Here is a 20,862-nt window from a genome sequence, read left to right as displayed (position 1 = left end):
AACCACTGCAAAAAGTAGATATTTTTATTAACTCTGAGAAAATCGAAGCTATCGTAGACTCTGGAACGCAGATAACGATCGTACATTCATCGCTCATTCTAAATTTAGAGGAGAGAGAAGGAGGTAAAATATTGCTAACACCTGCTTTCGGACAACCAATTGAAGCAAAAGTTTGCCGTGTACCTATTTACCATAAAGATCATGGAAGCAATATATTTAATTTTGTGGATACATTAATTGCAGTGACTGATAAGCTAAATGTGCCTTGCCTAATAACTCCAGAAATATACGAACTGTTGATTAATCCTGCGGCAGAAGAACCAAACGCAGAAAGAAATAATTACGGAAGCGAAAACTTACAAACTTTATTCGCCAATGCACAGTCAAACGACAGCGTCGATTCCCCCCCGCTAATGCTTATGGAGGAGAAAAACGAAGAGGAGGAAGGGAAGAAGGCGAGTGTTTATGTAAACACAGACTTATCGTCTGCTGAACGCCTACGCGAAGAGCAAGTTAACTGTCCCTCGCTGAGAGAAGCATGGAAGCTAGCAATAGAAAAAAAAGGAAATTATTTATTTATTGATCATTTTTTACATCACCAAGAAAAAATATTAGGACAGAATGTTTTTCAGTTAGTGCTTCCACTTAGTAGAAGAGCACAAGTGTTGGAATTAGCACATAGTTCCATTTTCGGCGCACATCTTGGAATAAGAAAAACAAAGGAGCGAATACGATATTCATTTTATTGGCCTGGATTAGCACAAGATGTTGAAACCTTTTGTAAAACGTGCAAAGATTGTCAGTTGAAAAGTCCAGAAAAGCGATCTGACAAGATTCCCATCACACCGGTCAGAAGGCCAGGATTACCTTTCGAAACAGTTAACATCGACATTATTGGACCTATTGAACCTTCCTCTGCTAGGAAACATAAATATGTGTTATGTCTGGTAGATCAACATTCCCGATGGCCAGAAGCCATTCCACTGAGAAGCTTGACAGCAAAAGCCACTTGCGACGCGCTTTTGGAGATTTTCATGAGAACAGGAATCCCTAATACAATAGCTAGTGACAACGGAAGTAACTTCGTTTCAAAATTAACTAAAGAATTCCAGAAAAGACTAGGTTCTCACCCTAGGTTCTCTACACCTGCTTACAGTGCTTCAAATGGATTAGTAGAAAGATGGAACAAGTCCTTCAAGCAAATGTTACATCATGTCATCAGGACTGATCCTTCGAATTGGGATAAGCACATCCCATACCTGCTCTTTGCATACAGAGAAGTACCAAACTGCACCACGGGTGTCTCACCATTTCAGCTGATGTATGGAAGACAACCAAGAGGTCCTTTAGCAGTACTGAAGTCTTCATGGTCAGGAGAAATACCTATACCACCTAATCTAAGTGAATCGGCAGTGGATTACTTACAACTTTTAAAAATAAGGTTAGAACAAGCAGCCGAACAAGCCAATTTAATTGCAAGTGATAAACAACAAAAATATGCTGAGTACTTTAATCGGAGATCAATACCAAAAAATTTCAAAATCGGAGAACAAGTTTATTTACTCATACCAGATTCAAATAACAAACTCTATGCACGATGGACTGGTCCAGGAGAAATCGTGAATCATTGCCCACCTCATTCCTATAAAGTAAAACTACCTGATGGAAAGATCAAACATGTTCATGCAAATAAAATTAGAAAGTTCCAAGCTAGTGTCAATGCAGTTGGAGTGATATTTGAAAATGAAGAAGAATTTGGAGAAGTTATAACTTTACCAGGAAAAGATCTCTCGACCCCCCTGGAAGATTTTAAAATAGATGCAAATCTGAATTTAGAAAATTTGAATCCGCAGCAGAGAAGAAAATTGATAGCTCTTATCAACAAACACCGAGCACTATTCACCGGTAAGCTGAAAATAGCTAAAGTTGAAGCTCATAAAATTAGATTAATACCCAATATGGAGAGGAAGAAACCTTACATTTATAGGACTCCTGAAGCATTGAAACCCAAGGTCGATGAAGAAGTAGAAGAATTATTGAAATCGGGACTAATAGAAGAAAGTAATGCAGAAATAGCTCATCCAGTAGTTTGTGTAAGCAAAAAAAATGGAGATATCAGATTGTGCTTAGATTATCGAGCTTTGAATGCAGTGACGAAGCCAGATGACTTTCCTATGCAAAATGCCATTGATTTAATGTACAGTATAGGAAGAGCCAACGTCATAACAACTTTAGATTTGCTGAAAGGATATTGGGCAATTCCCATGGAGGAACAAAGTAAAGAGTACACATCGTTCAAAACTCATCGAGGTCAATATCAGTTTATAGTGCTACCCTTTGGATTAAGGAACGCAGCAGCAACTTTTCAGAGAGTAATGAATAACGCGCTGAAAGAATTTCAACAATTTTCAAGAGCCTATATTGATGACATAGCTATATTTTCCACGGATTTCGACACTCATCTCCGACATCTGGATAAAGTTTTTACCAAACTAGAGTCACTTGGATTTACTATCAATTCGAAGAAATGTTCGTTTGCAAAACCTCAAATTAAATATTTAGGACACATCATTGGATCAGGAAAACATCAACCACATCCCGAGAAAATAGAGGCAATCAAGAAGCTGGAAACGCCGAAAACGAAAAGAGATCTTAAAAGTCTGTTAGGACTATGTAATTATTATCGCGATTATATCCCAGGGTATGCAGAGATCGCCTACCCGCTCACAGAACTCACGAAAAATAAACAACCGGAAATACTCGAATGGAAAGAAATTCATGAGTCAACATTTCAACAACTGAAGGAACGATTAGCGATGTCAACGGAGCTGATCACCCCAACACTGCAGGATCCGTTTGTCATTCATTCTGATGCATCCCAAATCGGAATAGGTGCATGTTTGTCACAGCAAAGGGGAGAGAAGCAATTTCCCATCTGCTACGCGAGCAAGAAATTATCGAAACCTCAACAGAGCTGGCCGACTATAGAGCGAGAAGCTTATGCTATAGTATGGGCATTGAAGAAGTTTGAACCTTGGATATTCGGTTCATCGATGAAAATTGTGACTGATCATAATCCTCTAGCCTTTATAGTGAGAAATGCTCCGCAATCGTCCAAATTACAACGATGGGCCATAGCTTTGCAGAAATATAATCTCGAAATAGAACATTGCCCTGGAAAAAAACTGTCAAACGCGGATGCATTATCCAGACTTCCCACTTGTGAACTTTGAACATTAATTTACTGTTCATCTTCACGAACATTTTGTATAGTTAATAATTAGATAGTTTTCTTTGCTTTTCATAATCATTTTACAATTTTGTGCAAATAAGATGTTTATGTAATTTGAAATAGATAGAGAAATTATTGGATAACAAATATTCGAGGTAAGTGGTAAATTTAGATATTTGTCTCCCAAGGATTTAAATCATGCTGCAGCATCATTAATTAAAAGGAATGTTAAGAATATAATTTTATATATATATAAGAAACTTAATAATTTTACTGTCATCATTGGAATAATACTAGGGTATATTTTAACATGTTTATAAAAGAAAATATCAACTTGGTTTCTTTGAATTAAGAATTGATAAATTGTTACAATAATAATAAGGTTCGGAACAAGTGAAGTTAAAAATGATTTATCTATGTTTATATATAAAAATGTGTTATCTATGTTTATGTAGTAAATTGAGGTATGTCTATAGTAATTGAGATTTGAAAATTAGGAGAGGATGTATAAAAGTATATGTAGTTTTTTTTTTCTTTTTCACGTTGATCGCAAACAGTTGCTAGATTTTAGTTTCCAGATTGCTGATTGATTTGTAAATAATATCAACAACAATCTTACGACGGGGGTGTGATATCTGGCGACTGTTTGGCGATCAACAGAGCATGCTTGGCGCAGGTAGCTCTTCTTCGAGAAGGGTTAATGTATTTATTAGAGGTTGCATGTTAGCCTCGGAAGAGGAAGGTAGTAGATTGTACTATGCGGTAGGAGCGACGTACTGCTCTGAGTAACTATTATATTATGCTTTGAATTATATATTTAATAAATGTTTGTTTCGTCTTGCTAAATGGTGCCTTATTAAACCATGAAGTCATCACAAACCCCTCTTCCTTCAAGTTAAATACAGTAATGGTGAAAAATTTGACTCTTCCGAAGATTGAAGTGTTGGTGAATAACATCCCAGCCACCGCACTCCTGGATACAGGCGCGCAGTGTTCCTGTGTGGCAGAAGATTTTTTTAGGATGTATTTTCGGAAATACCGCATATATAATTCGGATAATACGACAGTGTTAGCTGCGCAAGGAGAAAGATGCAAGTGCATAGGTAAATTACCGCTATACGTCCGTATCAAGGACGAACAAGTAAAGGTTATGTTTTTTATCGTAAAGAATTTGCAAGCATATATTATCTTAGGAAAAGATTTTCTTTCAGAGGCAGAAGCAACGCTGGATTTTAATGAAGCGTCCCTTAAGCTGACGATGAAACCAGTTCGAGAAGAAAAATCGGAACCGCCAATGTTAAACCTTGATCACCTGCCTAAGGAAGAGCAACAAAGAATCCGACAAGTGGTAAGTGAATTTGCTTCGTTATTTAGTGATATTCCAGGATTTACTCAAGTTACTAACCATAGTATTGACACCGGAGATTCTATGCCAGTTCGTCACAAAGCATACCGGTATGATAAGAATAAAGAAAAAATTATAGAATGGCACATTAGCGATATGCTATGTAAAAAGATCATAACGCCCATCTCAAGTAGTTATGCTAGCCCGGTGGTTTTATGTAAGAAAAATAATGACTGTCCATTAACACATCCAAAAAGGTGGCGTTTCGCGATTGACTATCGTAAATTAAACTCCATAACTAAATATCCGGTATATCCGTTACCTATTATTGAAGAAATTCTAAGGAACATAAAGTCTACCAAATATATGACGACTTTAGACTTAACGACTGGTTATTTTCAAATAGGGGTTAGACCGGAGGACGTGCCTAAGACTGCTTTTATAACCAGGTCTGGCTCTTATGCATTCCTGCGTATGCCGTTTGGCCTTTCAGGGGCACCGGCAACATTTCAGCGATGTATGGACATTGTGTTAAGGCCTGTTCTTGGAAAGTCCACATTTATCTCTTTAGACGATATCATTATTACTAGTGATAATCTGGACCAACATGTACAGGATTTAAGACAGGTGTTTTCTTTATTAAATGAGGCCGGTCTAAAAGTTAATGTCGCAAAGTGAAAATTTGCAGCCCCTGAATTAAAATATTTAGGTTATAAAATATCTCAGAAAGGAATCGAGACAGACGAATCAAAAATAATCGCTGTACAAAAGTATCCATTGCTAAAATTAAAAAGGAAAAAGGCAAGATTCTCGTGGACGGCCGAAGCCAATAGTGCTTTCGAAAAATTAAAACAAGCATTAACGCAAGCCCCTGTGTTGAAATTTCCTGAAAAGGATGAGAATTTAGAAATTTCAGCGGATGCTTCGGATTATGCGGTAGGAGCGGTACTTTCGCAAAATCAGCAGCCTGTGGCATTTTTTAGTCGAACTTTAAATCAAACACAAAGAAATTATTCCGCGACCGAGAGAGAGGCACTTGCAGTTTTGTTAGCAGTGCAAAAGTTCCGAGTCTATTTTGCAGGAGCGCCAATAACAGTGTATTCTGATCACGCGGCGGTAACTAGATTGTACTCAGGGAAAAACTTATCCCCAAGGTTAATAAGATGGGCACTCAAGCTACAAGAATATAATCCGGTAATCAAGCATACCCCCGGAAAGGAAAATATCGTAGCAGATGCCCTATCCAGAATAAAAATAGATGAAGAAGGTAATACTGTAAAGGTGGCAATGCTCACAGCATGTACAATTAATTCCCGAGAAACTGTAATAACCGAACTGGGTAAGGATCCTGAGTTTGGAAACATTTATGAGTATTTAAAGGATCCTGAAAATTTTAGCCACCAAGATATTGTGGCGATAAGAAATAGGGCGGCCCATTACGAACTAATAGATGGTCTATTATTTTATACAAAAATTACAAATTCCAACAACGAATTTCGACCTATTATCCCAGCTAGTCTTAGATTAAATATCCTGCAGGATTTACATGACAGCCCTTTAGCTTCTCATGCTGGTATTCGAAAAACTATCCAACGCGTACGCGAGGCAGTCTAATTTCTTGAACTGCAAAAGTTAACAAGGGCGTATGTCCAGTCCTGCCCAACATGTCAAGCAGTTAATTATATTAATTTCCGTCCGTCCGGGTTTCTAAATAGTATTAAATCCGAATTTCCAAATGAAATAATTGGCATCGATTTATTTGGCCCTTTCCCAAAAAGTCAATTAAATAAAAGTCGGTATCTCCTTGTTATGGTTGATCATTTTAGTAAGTGGACCGAAATTGTTCCCTTAAAACGAGCCTCCGCGAAATTAGTTACTGATTCTATTTTAAATAAATATATTTTAAAATACGGGGCGCCCCTAAAAGTGATATCGGATAATGGTCCTCAATTTGTAAGTAATATATTTGAAGACATGTGCCAAAAACTGGGCATACGTCATTTAAAAATGGTCCCGTATCGGCCGCAATCAAATATAGCGGAACGGGTTAATAGAAATATAGTGAAAATTATCCGTAGTTATGTTAAAAATTTTCATAAAAGCTGGGATGACTATGTCAATGAATTTGCTTTCGCCCTTAGGACCGCAAAACATGATACAACGGGCAAAACTCCTGCTGAGTTATTTTTAGGCAGAAAGATTATAACGCCGTTAGATAAATTATTTTATGTGCAACAAAGAGCCCCAGAATTTAAAATGGGTGATATAGAAAAATTAATTAAAGAAGCAAAAAAGAACACTGAAGTAGCACAGAGAAAACAAAAACTCTATTACGATTTGAAACGACGGGGAGTAACTTATAAAGTAGGAGATGAAGTATTAAAAATTAAGCATTCACTTTCTTCAGCACCAGAAGATAAAACCGCCAAATTTTTTCCACGATTTGAAGGACCATATGTCATAGAAAAAATAACTCACGCTGTAGTGGTGTTAAAAGCCAGGAATGGTGAAACATGCTCTGCAAACATTGATCAAATAAAACAATACTATGACCGTAATAAAATGCAAATATTCAAAGATCTTTTGCTGGATCCGGCACGGCAGGCACGGCAGGCACAAGCTCTAGAGGTGGAACAACGTCAAGCACAAGGACAAGCCATTAGGAGGCAGGAGCAATTGAAAAGAAAGTTTCCCCGTTGGAAAATTGAAGGTAACAAGAAAAAGAAGCCGTTCCACCGACCACAAAAGAGAGCGCACGACCACCCCCAGAATGAAGAAGGGAGAAGTACGACGAATGCAAAGAGAGCCAGGAGAAATAACGGCAACTATTACCCGGCTCCCAAACGGAAGATCTACTCATCGGACAGGACTCTCCGCAGCAAATGTCGCCGAACTGCGGAAGGACCACCAGCGGCGGAGGAAAAGATACAAGGAAAATTTGAACGGCCAGCAACGAGGTCCAAGCAGGAACGAGAGAGAAGTGTCCCGGCTCCGCCAAGACCAGCGACCATCAAATGGCCAGGACCGCAGGCAGAGGCGAAAAAGAAGGTATTCAAGGGTGACCAAACTGGAGCGAAAAGAAAGCTTCTAGAGGAAGAAACTGAAGGGCGAGCCCGCACAAGAAGGAGGATAATTCAAACTAAAATCTTCGCTACCTTCCAGGACTGGGCTGAGAAAAGAATGTCCGAATATCACAAAGATAAGTAAAATTTTATGTTACTTTGCAAACTTAAGTTAATCTTTCATTCTTACTGCAAGTGGCAGATTTCAAGACGTTTTACCTCATGTGAGGTCTACCTTTATCGCCAAAAAGGCGAGAAATGAGTTGTTACCTATTTTGGTATTATGTTTTTCAATTACTCGCGAGTAAAACTAAAGTTGATGTATAATAGGAATGTGTAAATACTTGAATATTGTAAAAGTTATTGTATAAATTTTATTTAAAAGATTCTGGCAAGAAAGAAGTTTTGGTCTGAAAGACTTTTTGAAATGTAGTGTTTCAATGTAGAAGAATTGGCACTTGCTTGGAAAAGAATTGAAGTTAACAATGTACTACTAATGTATGTTTTAAAATGCGTAAAATTAACGGCATGTTAATATGTTCTTATATACAATGTGAACTGTTATTTTAAATGTTAAGAAATACTGTGATATGGTAAAAGTAAAAGTAATGCCAAAAAATTTTTAACTTATTCGTGTGACTGGAAAAAAAAAAAAAAAATGAGAAAAGTATTGTGAATATGTGTTAAAGGTTGAATGAATGTAGTTAGGCTCTCTGACGCTACACTTCAGAGTTAGCCACTTTCAGAATAGTACCTCAGGGTTTAGAGATGAAGATAGGGTGTGTTACGAGGTCTTGATATGTTGAATTTTAACACGTTAGTGTTATGATTGTAGGAGGCAGTGTTGAACACGTATACATAAACACATTCGTGTTTGGTGTTTTCTTTTACAACACATATCAGAGAGCACGGGGAGAGATAATTAAAATAAAGTCTTGAATGAAATAAGAATGTTAAGAGAAATATAAATATTCATGTTACTTGCCATTTCATTGTGTAACATTTCATTAAACTAGTTTTCCTTCCAGATCTCTGGAAGGAACTAGATTTGAACTAAAAGCTCCTGTTTAGATGCAGTACAGATGAAAAGTGGTTGTCCATGGAGCTGATAATGTAAAAACAAATTTTTTTTAAATGTCTAGTTTCTAGTGAGAAATGTTTGTAAAAGATTGGTCTCGCGTTAGATTCTAGAGCTAAAAGTTTTCAACAAGGTCGTTTTAGACCTCAGTTTCAAACTAATTAACTCTGGCGGGAAGTATGTAAGGATCTTAAGTTTTACTAACGTTTATTTTATTTTAAATCTTTACTATCACTTCTTATTTTCTACTTCCGGCCAGAATTAAAAGCTTTAACTTATTTATGCAAATTTGTCTGCGAACGCCAAGTACTTAAGTTGTGGCTTTTTGCCAAGCGAGAGAGAGGAAGGAGTTAGTCGAAGCAGGCCGCTTGCCTTAGCAGTTTTACTCGGTTGCTGGTTGCCTTCCAGGCCAGAGGTTTAATCCTCTTGATAATTTTAAACGTATTGTAGTGTTAACAGTTCTCTGTACTACATACGGCTTTCTGTTATTATACGTCCAATCTTCCACGTAGGCCCTTGTTTATTATTCCAAATTTAAGTTAGAGTTTAGTTAATATTTTTATATTCTTACGTTCAGACCACAAGTAGTTGGTCTTTGTATTCCGAAGTACGGAAATTATTGTAAAGAGTGAAAAATAAAGGGTTTCGTATACCCTTCCTGTGTATCTTGTCTACTTCCCACATTTATTGGACACAGCTTTAGTAAGCTCCCTGTTCCGAGTCAGGTCTTTGCATGTTCCCAAAGAAAGTAAGGCGGAACATTGAACCTGATAAAGGTATTTTGCACATTGACACTTAGCTTTACTGTAAGTTGTTGTGTAGAATAGCTAAAATGCTTCGCATTTGACGCAGTGTGAAAATGGCTTCACATAACGTATTTACTAAGGCTATCTGTTTCAATGTCTACTATTTAGAAAACTGTTTCTTGACCATATTGTTTCTCCCTAAACATTCTTCCAATGTTTTGTCCATTAATAGTAATGAAAGATCCTAATACTACTCTTAATTTTTGTATTTAGTATGCAAAGACTTTGACCATGTAAAAAGGCAATAGCACTTTTCCTGGCACCAGACGCTTCTTTAGCTCATAATTTTGCGAAGTCAGACCTTTTTTCCATTTCCTAGAATTGAAAGAAAGCCTAAAACATGAGCTAAAGGTTTTTCATCTTAACGAAGTGAACTCATTTTATAATATATTCCTTTCTTAGCAAAACACAATCCTTGACTTAATCACTTGTTGAAAACTGATAGAGCAGAAGAATAAAAAAGATCTAGAAGCAATCGTTGGCAAGCGTTGCAAACGGCAAACTTTACTTTGGCAAGCGGCAAAACTTTACTTTACTTTCCACATGTCCTTTCGATAATGGATTATCAGGGTATTGCCGTTTAGGAAAATATAAGAGCTTTAATTTATTTTTGAAATATAATCAATCAGTTATAGATTCTCAACGATATTCTTAATAATTTAAAATAGATGTTATTTTTTAATAATGTATTTAATATTAATCTATTGTATTTAATTAAAATACATTTACAGTATATTCAATAAATAATTTTTATGCTAATTTACCGCTTTGTTATAATGAATAAAATTTACCTAATTACAGAATAAACGCCTTATGTTACATGACTTGACAAGGAAAAAAAAATTATAAAGTTTTATTTTTAGTCCAAAGGGGCTTTGTCCCTGAAGGACTATTGTTTTCGTTTTGCGATTTTGCGTTGGTTCACTATAAATGCCCGTGTCACTTTTCAAACTATTGCCACAAATGTTAGAGTCCTGCATTATATTTGAAGAAATTAAATAATGAAAAATCTGCATAAATGTATGTATATTTCTCGCATTGTGGTAAAACAACAGTAAAACTAAAGTCATCAAATTTTGAATGACGTAATCCTACTGCGAATATGGGCATGTGGAAGTCCAGATTTGAAGTTTGGAATTTGTTTTATTATCGATTTCATATTTTGTAACAATTCAATGAATTTCTGGTTAAAAATCTAAATGATTTCAAAGCGACCAATGGCAACGCTGTACAGAGAAAACATTTCTATCTCCAACGTACGAGATTCTGTGTCGGAAATTCTAGAGATATGCTCAGTTTAAAACTATTTTGAGATATTGCTCTTGAACTGAATTTTATGGTTTAAGTGCAAAGAACGTGATATTTAGTAAATAAAGGTAACAGACAATATGTTAAAAAATGCCCCTTTTTACGTAATTTAAAATCTGAAACCTTTCAGATTTTTTTCTTTTTTAAATATTTTTCTTATTTTTTAATGGCAAACTCTTTTTTGATAAAATTTTCGAATTACATTTTTTCTTTTCTGTAGCTCAAGGGAGCGTTATCCCGGAAGAGCGATTTGTCGTATTTGTGAACAAACGTTCGTGTCTACGGGCGCCTGGGCAGGAAGCCCTATCCCCATCTAAGTAATAGGTTTTCCGAACATTGAAACTATAATGAAAAGAAATGTTGTTAGTGGAAAAAAGTTGAAAAATTGATGGCTGCAGGAGGCAGCTGTTAACGTTTCAGGATGGTCAGCAGGAAAAACATGGAGGTCGTTATTTATGTTAATTAACCCATTTGTTTATGATTTGGGACTTTATTATCGCTGCTCCTTTTTATTAGTTCTCACCAGGATGTAAATGCTTTAAAAGTATTTAAGTTGAAACTTTTGGCAGCGACACTCGACGTAGAATTGGCCCAATAGGCGTGAAACTTGCCCAGCTCTGTTAAAATGAGCAAGTCATTAGCCATTTTGCTAGCTGAAGTAAATCGCGCACTTTATAATTTGAGCCAACACTTAGTTAAGCATTTCGCGATTTGTAGTTTCCTGCATAGAACTAATTTAAATTTAAGTTAAACTTTCTGTTATCTGATATCTCGTAAGTAGCAGAAATTAAATTTATAAGCAAGAATTGCCCATTTATTAAAGTTAAAGCTTTTATTAAAAATGTTTGTTTAAACCTCTTCAAGATTCTGTAGTTATTTCATAGGCGAACATTAATTCTTTTGCCTACCTTGGTAGGGTTGAAGAATTTTAGTTGAATGAGAATAATCATACAGTGTGACATTTTATTATCAAAACGTACATTTTACATAAAGTAGCAACTGTGGCAAAATGTAATTAATCGTGAATTACTCAGAAACATTTTCCACTTTCTTAGATCTTACATAATATATATAAGAAATAATATAAGAAAGCCAGTAACAGTAACAGAAAATAAAAAAAGTTTTTCATGTAATAACAAGTATTCAAAAAGTAGTCTGTTTTTCTTTAGATATTGATTAATACAAAGAAAAATGTGATACAGAGAATCAATATCTTGAGATAGAAAGTTTCATAATAAATTGTATTTCCTACTTTAAATGAAATGTGAGAAGTGGGTGACTGACAGTACATCTATAATCTAGATAAAATATTAAATTTTCTCTTCAAAGAATAATATTTTACTCCAAAGTATTGACATACATCTCTAAATTTTGCACGCAATATTTCTTTCAATTTCCTGTGTATCGGTTTATTCTAATTCTTTGGCCAAGGATAAATCGAATTCAGGACTGATGCCAAATACCTATCTGGAATGGACACAATATGGCACTTACAGTTTTAATAGATGAATAGCATCTATGAAGTAATTATTAGCTGTAAAGCTATAATTTGTACCTTGCTTTTATATTGTAATAATGCAGTATTTCTTTTTAATCTGAATACATCATGTGAATGAAAATAGTTTATGATTTACTCGCCATGGTTCCAATTGGAACCAAACATAAGAAAGGCACTTCCATTAATTGATTTTCAGCTTTGGATTACTACAAGTGACATTTATTAGTCCAAAAGAAATTAAATAATGAAGAATTTGCATAAATGTATGTATGTTTCTCGCATTGTGATAAAACAACGGTAGTCTAGAGCCATCAAATTTTGAATGACGTAATCCTACTGCGAATATGGGCATCTGGATGCCCAAATTTGAAATTTGGAATTTAGTTTATTATCAATTTCATATTTTGTAAAACTTTAACCAATTTTTGATTAACAAACTCAAGGATTTCAAAGCGAGCAATGGCGCTGTGCAGAAAAAAACATTTTTATCTCCAGCGCGTGAGACTGTGTATCGGAAATTCTAAAGGTATGCTCGATTTAAAGTTACTTTGTGATATTGCTCTTGAAGTGAATTTTATGGTTTAAATGCGAAGAACTTGATGTTTAATAAATAAAGGTAACACACAAAATGTTAAAAAAACGCCCCTTTGGACGTAATTTAAAATCTGAAGCCTGTCAGTTTTTTATTTTTAACTAATTTTTTACAGAGAAAAATCAATACATTATTGTCTTTTTTAAGTAAACCATTTTAGGCATTTCTGAATTCTTAAGCTTAAAATTACAAATTTTTAATACAATTAAATTTTAAGTTTTAAGTAATTGCTTTACTTAGAGACAGTCTAGAAGCTAAATATATGAATATGCAGTTTAGTGAATATTTTGTATGAGTTCCGTAGTGAAAATGTTGATGTGAATTCCTGAGTAAAAATCTTTCTGCAAATTACATGTGAGTGTTCACAAACAGGAACATATCAAACGAATCTGTCAACGAGTCTTTTTAAAGGGATAATACTGTATTTTATTTTAGAGATAATAAAATAAGAAAAATATTTTAATTTAAATTAGAGGGGAGCTCTTAGTAACCTTTTCACTACTTCACTTTGAATGAAAGGGAAAATGATATTAATTGTGTATTCGGGTAACAATTTGAAATACGGTTTCCTAAAGTAATTTTCTTAGTTTCCTGTTACCAGCAAACTTTCCTATAAAAATTTTTAACTTTTGGGGAATAATAAGAAATGTATTACTGAAGTAAATCACTCTTTTAAATGCAAAAACTATAAACAGGAACTCCTGCTGTCCCGATTTTTTGTTCTTTCTGATTACTGTATTTAACAAACTGTTTGGTTTTCTTTTTTTAACCTAAATTAAATTTAATGTGATTTTTCATGTAGGTATTATTCATTTATACACTGCAAAAGAATTTATTACAATACTTATATTTTAAAGAAACCTTTAAATGAGTCTAGATCAGTGTGTATATGAAACATATTGGTAGCTTAATTTAATTAAACAGAAATTTTAATTATCTTTAGTAAATAGAGACATTTCCTTTGTTTGACTACAATTCAATAAACAGAAACAAGGTTTTATGTTCAACTACAGATTTTATGTAAATAAAGACTTATTTCAAATTTTTATTTCAATTGTGCTTGCATATTTAGGGAAATAAAATTAATATTTTGTTTAAATTTGCCGACAAAAACATGCTTCCAGTTGTTGCAAATATAGAAAGACAAAAATAGAGATACAGATATATGCATTTATATAAGTCCGTTTTTAACCTTTTAAGTTCCAAACCATTTCAGATATAATCATGAACTTCAACATTTATATAACTTTCAAATATTTGACTTCATCCATAACTTTTAGATCACAAAATTATTTCTAAATCATTAAAGAAAATAAATTCAGCGAAATATTTTGAAGAACACGGTAGTCTACGCAATATTAAAAAATTGATTGATGTAAATTTACATCATCAAGTTTGGAGGTTAACACTATAATCTTTACTAAAATAAGATATTCTTAATGAAAAATCAAGACCTTTCATTTTCACAATAGTCAATAAAACATACATTTATTCGACGTATTAAAAAGAGGAAGTCAGAAATCCAAATTTCTCAGACATTTACTATTTGCGCTGGAGTCTTAGTTCTACTGTTTGAAGCTGTATTATCCGTAAACAACAGTATACTGTTGTGGCCCTAATAACATCTCCTGGAAAACAGACGTACCATAAATTCATTTAAATTGACTATAATTGGATATTCTTTTATAAACTGAAAGTAAAATAAAACAGCTAGGTAAATAACCTTTTTTTATTATTCTTTTTATTTGAGAGTTGTAATGGGATATTTTATTGTTACAGTGTAGATGAGTAACTTCTCCAAAGGATAAACACTCAACCCTGCCATTAACTTCAGTTTTCTATCTTTCTAATGTTCGAAGCATACAGCAAATATTTGAAAAAACATATCTTAATTACATACCCATTATTAGTGCCATTTTTATAGTATGGTGCTCAGTGTTTCAGAACACAAGCTGTTTGATATTCCAGTTAGGTATAACATTTATACAATAAAATCTTTATTAATACCCGTTATATTAAACTCTTTTCTTCGGCATACTTAGTAAACACAGTTACCATATGAATATAAAATTTATGAGTTAAAATGAGTTCATTGCAAGAAATGTGTTTAGAGATGTACTTTAGGGTATTGATTTCCATTATAAAGTCAGAATTCCTACATTGGGATGTACTTTTATGTAGCAGAATTTTCCAGTAACGCTGTTTTTCTATGCTTCAGATTTCATTTATCGATTTGTTTCAACTAGACATATATTATTCTCCAGTAACATTAGCTTAAAGAACTCTTTTGCAGTTTTAATGCCCAAGAAAGTAAGACTGAGCCACTGACTTTAAAACTGAAATCATGCTATTAAATACAATTATAATATAATAAGTATTATAAAAAATTAATATAATGAAGTAAATAGTATAGTAGTATTAAAATAATGGTAAATTAAAATAATGGCAGTTAAAATACAAAAAATGTGCAGCTTTCGTCAGACACATAGATATTGGATTTTTAAAATTCTTTTATTATGCAAAAACTATGTTTTTTAAATTTAAATGACTTAGAACTCATTACTAGAATTTTGGAGAATCGGCATAATTCTGAAGCCTGGAGGTCGTTTGTGGACTATTTGAAAACAGTTTCAAAAGCTTTACTTCATAATGTAAATAATATCTGTCAGTGACGCTTCCTTATTTTACCCACATGAACCTTTTGTTAAGGTATATTATAGATTACGAGAATGAATGTCTAAACAGAGCAGCAATTATCCGCTGGGCTTTCTTGACAAAAATATAGATGAACATAGTCCCGTTGTTTTTATAAAATGAGGCAATAGCGATAAAGATCAGTGCTTCACTAAAACATTTCTGACCTAAAAGGAAGATTTTAGGTGCAGGTCTTCAAACTGTTATTTTTGAGTTTTTAATGAGTCCTTAGAAAATTTGCTTAACGAGAAACTTTATTATAGCAAAGGGTTGAAGACAGAGGATTTTCTTTTCTAGAAATGATTCCTCGTCTCAAGATCAGTAAAACTAAAATTAAAGAGGGCATGTTTTGTCTGTCCTAAAATTAAGGAATTTACGAAGGATGCTGATAATCGAACAAGGGTGAGCCTAACCTGTGGAACTCATTTAAAATGGTATTGACAAACTTCTTGGGTGATTAAAAGGCAGAAAGGTGCAATGAATTAATTAATTAAGCTACTAAAAGCTACAAGGCACTAGAATGCAACATGTTACTTGAAATTAAAGAGGGTGTTTACTTAGTTTTAGACGATTTTGTGGCCGTTTAATTAATGTTTAAAATATAAATATTATTTTCTTAAGTGCTCGTTCTGACAATTTTTTGGACTCGAAATCTGAATCATGATTTCCATAATAGAAGAACTTTTCGTAAAATTACTAAGGGTATTGATTTCCATTTATCTTCCTCTACTTTCCAGAATCCCTCCATCGTGGTGGGTTTGCGCCTAGAATGAGCTCACCTCAAGAGACCAAATGCACAATAGTTCATGGGTGAAACGTTAAAGGGTTTCGCAAGAGTACGCTAAAAATGGTACATATGCAGTACCTGTATCAGTCTTCATTTTCTTCAAGGAATACAGTGGTACATTTCGTAGTATGGTAGTAGTGTTATAGTAGATGCCTTCATCTCATTCTGGTGGAATTCGTCTCTTGGATTCAGTTATGCTTTTAAGTGCTACTTTTCACCAATAAACGACTGAATGAAATTAAAAATTTATCTTTTAGCTTAAGAAAAGTATTCTGGATATCTTTTGACTAGTTCCAACTTTGTTGTTTAAAATGTTCTATTTGAGTTTAATTAAGAAAAAAAAGAACATTACGCGAATAATCAATTAAATATATCACAAATTTACAAGGGAGGTTAGTAGAATTATTAGTAAATATTATTATTAAACAATAATAAATTGCTTTGAAGTACAGCATTTGCCAGATTTTTCTCTGTTTTACTTTCTTGGGAAACTTTCAATAATATTTCATTTATGACCCTTGCATCTGAATAAAATACCAACAATAATAATACAAATTTATTAATAAAAGTTATCTTCAATAACTTCTCTACGTTGTAACACCTAAAGAAATTTTTATTTATTTACATCTAGAAGCCTCTTTTTTTAAATGAAACAAATTATAAATATATTTTTAGCATTCAATATTCAATATAAATGCAGGTTTCATCGCAGCATTTATGGTTTTCAGTAACAAATCCCACAAAATAAAAATAGCTGTTTTGGGAAAATATTTGTTCAAGTTCAAATATAAATGCACATTTAAAACACCTTCAATAATTAATTCTTTCCTTATTTAATTTTTTGCTATGTTTGACTATTTGTTCAAGTAGAATCTTTAAGATTACACTTCATCTCTTTTCCAGAGACAGACGTTTTTGAAATTTTACACACAAAACTATTTGCAATAGCAGTACAATTTTCCACTAAGAGTTTTTCAAAATTGAGTTTACATACATGATTCTTAATCTTAAATTCTCTTGCAAATCCTTGCTTATTAATCAAACTAATCATACAGAAGTTTGATTTTTACACCACGAGATATATCAAATGAAGGTTTTTTTTAATGTTTCTAACATTATTTGCCAAAATCTGTAATTTTTCAAAACTTTTTCTGCATAAACAATTACACATCTTCTACTAATTGTGCAGCTATTGACAATTACATATTTTAAAGCATCATAAATCATAATTTTTAAACAGGCCTTTTGATTTAAAATACAGCCTTACTCAGAATGATGGATTTTTAAATCAAAGGATTCATTAATTAATTTTAGCATGCCGCGGTTTTAAGTGATGTAAGATCATATTTCTATAAAATAGAAATGTAAATGAATTGAAGGTAGTTTTACACCGAGTTATAAGAATTAAATTTAAGAAGTTCAGATACAACGACTTTCTGTCTGTAACACTTTTCTGTATATGACGACTAAAGCAAATAAAAGAAAAAAAGGGTAAAAAAATTTAGATTATTCGGTTTTAATCAAATACACTGTAAAGTAAAACTCATTTCTAGCTAGTATAATATTTTTGATCATATGTGAATAAAATAAAATCAATGGGCCTGTCATATTCGAATTGTCTTACACCATTAAATAAATTTCGGAAAACAAATAATAATTTTAGCATAAAAATATATGTTAATAAAAATTACACTTAATTCCTTAAAATTTCTATTTGAAAATTTTGATTTCAAATCAGCTATTATTAGCATCTCCGAGATTTTATTTTTAATCACATATGATAAAGAATATTACATTAACTAAAGATCGTTTTTAAACTGATAAAAGTTTTATAACTATCCTGAAAAGTTTATTTTGAAAATAATCCTCGTCATCTATTGTTTCATAATTTACAAATGTATTGATTTTTTTCCTGATAATCACTCCTCATCCATTACTGAAAGACATGTTATTAAATGTAATTAATCACTCGATTGCACTGTCTTGAGTACTGCTTTCAAATAGAATAGGGTATTACTTGCAAATGAATTCAAAGTCATAGAACTGAGTATTAGTTTCAAATAATTTATTTCTATTGCTGAAAATGTAATGCATGTAAATTATAGATTCGGAGAACCTAACAAAAAGCGGGATTCAATTCTCAGTTGAAAATTGTCATGTAAATAGATATCGAAATAGCGTGAGGATTACTCATTGCTTGCAGTAGTGAAACATAAAAGAAAATTTTCCACTCTTTTAGTTATCGATTCCTTTGAATCCAATGATTGAAATATGCTTTGCGTAATTCATGCGTAATCTCCAATTGATAAATATTTAATGACACCTCTTTAGGATTTTTTTTCCAATGCCATAGTCCTAATGACGGTACCCATCTTTGAAATTCATATAACATATTTTATTTTTTTACTTGAAGTGAAGCAGAAGTGTTCTCTTATGAAAGAAATTTCATTATAAAGAGATATATATTTATCGCAAAATTTACCAAATTAGAAGTATTTAGCAATATGTTTTATCATTTCTTACATGTCTTTCCTTTTACACTTCAGAAAGAAGAGTTTATTAAATCAAAAGTAATCGTAGGAAGATGATGCAGTTGTATAGAGTTGGAATGATGCTCTGAAAGAAAAGTAAAAGTAAGTAAGTATAAAGATTTAAAAAAACATTCTAAAAATATTCATTTGACTAAACAGTTGATTTTAAATTTTGTTAAATTTCGCTGTAACGTAATAATATGCAAATTAAGCAGTATTTAAGAAGAAATAGAGGACCTTGAGTTTTCGAAGGTAAGGAAATAGATTAAGCCGTAAGTTATTTCAGATTTAGCGACTTAGATTTAAAAGCGTTTGTGTCTTTATTTAGTTACCAATCTTGACGAAAATAAAATGAAATCGTTAAATATATTGGATTTTATTTATTACCATTGTAAATATGTAGTTTCCTGTAATTACAGTTATTCTAATTATTTTCAGCTTTTTCCTATGTAAACAATAAACAGCTGACTGAATCAAACTTGTTTAGTTTATTAAATTAGTCGACTAAGATATTTTAGAGAAAGCTTTGAGCAAAATATGTAAAAAGAGAGTTTTTCAGTTTCAAAAACTTATTGGTCAAAAATTAAAGACCCTGACTTACGGATAGAGCGTAACTTCTGAAATAAGAACATTATTTATTAAAATGAAAACAGAGCGCTATAATTACTTGGTGTCCTGTCTATAGAAATCCTTCAGATAGATATGAAAGAGAATAAATGCTTAAGACTTTGTTGAGTCATTAGGATTTTTAATGCTCTGGAAACTTGAAAAATAAGCAATGCCCTTGGCGACACTCGAACCTGGACCTTTCGAATACCCGTTGAATGTGCTAAAGTTACCCCATGAACGCATGCTGGAAGAAGAGAGAAAATACCTTATAACTTTTTAAGTTATAAAATAAACGGAGGTGAAAGCAGCAGGACGTAAGAGACAATTTATTTTATTTTTACTACTTTATGAAGTTTAATGCACTGAAGTGATTTGAGCAGCTTTAGAAAAGCTTCCGGCTGCGTGGGGCACTAAAGCTCAGCGAAGCAACAAATTCGAATCCATTACAAAATTTTAGTTAATTTTCTTTAAATTCAGTTAATACCCCCTTTTCTAGTAAATCATCGACCAAACTAGTCCTATAAGGATGAGCGTTATCATCCATAAAAATGACTCCTTTAAAGGCGAACATGGGCTCTCCGTATACTACACAGAAGTTACACAGCTTCTGTCAAAGAAGTGAAGTCTGTGCGCCTGTTCACCATGTCGTCTGTTTATATCCTCAAACTTAAGTCGCCATTTTTGCCGTTCTCGGATGGTGAACGAAGAGGATTGCTGCTTTTTTCTGGGTAAAGGTCTGCGAAGAATCAATGGTTAGGCTGAAAAAGTTATCTTTTATAAAGAAAATAGTGCGCCACTTACGATTAGTTGAAAGTCGATGTTCTGTTAAGACTGCTAAAATAGGCTCTTTTGTACTTAGAACTGAAGCAGATGCAAACAGCAGGGTAAACTTAACAGGAAATCAAACAGATGAGATTCTAAATCCATATGTCCTCCTTTTCAGAGGTGCAAATGGCAGTCAGATCATTCAGACGACTGGTGAATGATGTTTTCTGAAATGACGAGGTATTCCAGAAGCCATGTCTACAGACTTCAAAGCTATAATCTCTGTGACACTCTTGCGAAGGCAAGTTTGCCTGCTCCTTTCTAGATCACTCCTGGACCTGAAAAGAGAGCTTCTGCAGGAGTGAGCCGGAATGCCGTCCTTGCATTTTGAATTTCTCAGCATTTCCGGCGGATTAAAATTTAAACAGATTGTCAATCTATCTTACTTTGTAGATAACCGAGTCGAAATTTGAAATAAGGTAAACAAGTATTCTTTTTTTTTATATAAAAGCTATAGATTTATGAGAATGTTAAGTAAAAGTGGATTTAGAAGGT

General features: G+C 33.2%; 1 protein-coding gene across 6 annotated transcripts in view; it reads left to right on the top strand.

Annotated features, from left to right (window-relative positions):
- The window catches only part of LOC118196921 (uncharacterized), a 251,923-nt gene that overhangs the window by 91,643 nt on the left and 139,418 nt on the right, over positions 1-20,862 (top strand). For 5 of the 6 annotated variants that reach the window (XM_085822089.1, XM_085822092.1, XM_085822088.1 and 2 more), the window contains exon 2: positions 18,949-19,035. The gene's annotated coding sequence lies outside the window, so the exon portion shown is untranslated. Of the gene's footprint in view, positions 1-18,948; positions 19,036-20,485; positions 20,787-20,862 lie in introns of all 6 variants that reach the window. The other variant, XM_085822091.1, reaches the window with a different exon arrangement.

Source organism: Stegodyphus dumicola, chromosome 8 (assembly GCF_044657685.1).
Source record: "Stegodyphus dumicola isolate Sdum_Otavi_A_Nest chromosome 8, ASM4465768v1".
Lineage (NCBI taxonomy): Eukaryota > Metazoa > Arthropoda > Arachnida > Araneae > Eresidae > Stegodyphus > Stegodyphus dumicola.
This window is presented reverse-complemented; position numbering and strand designations above follow the sequence as displayed.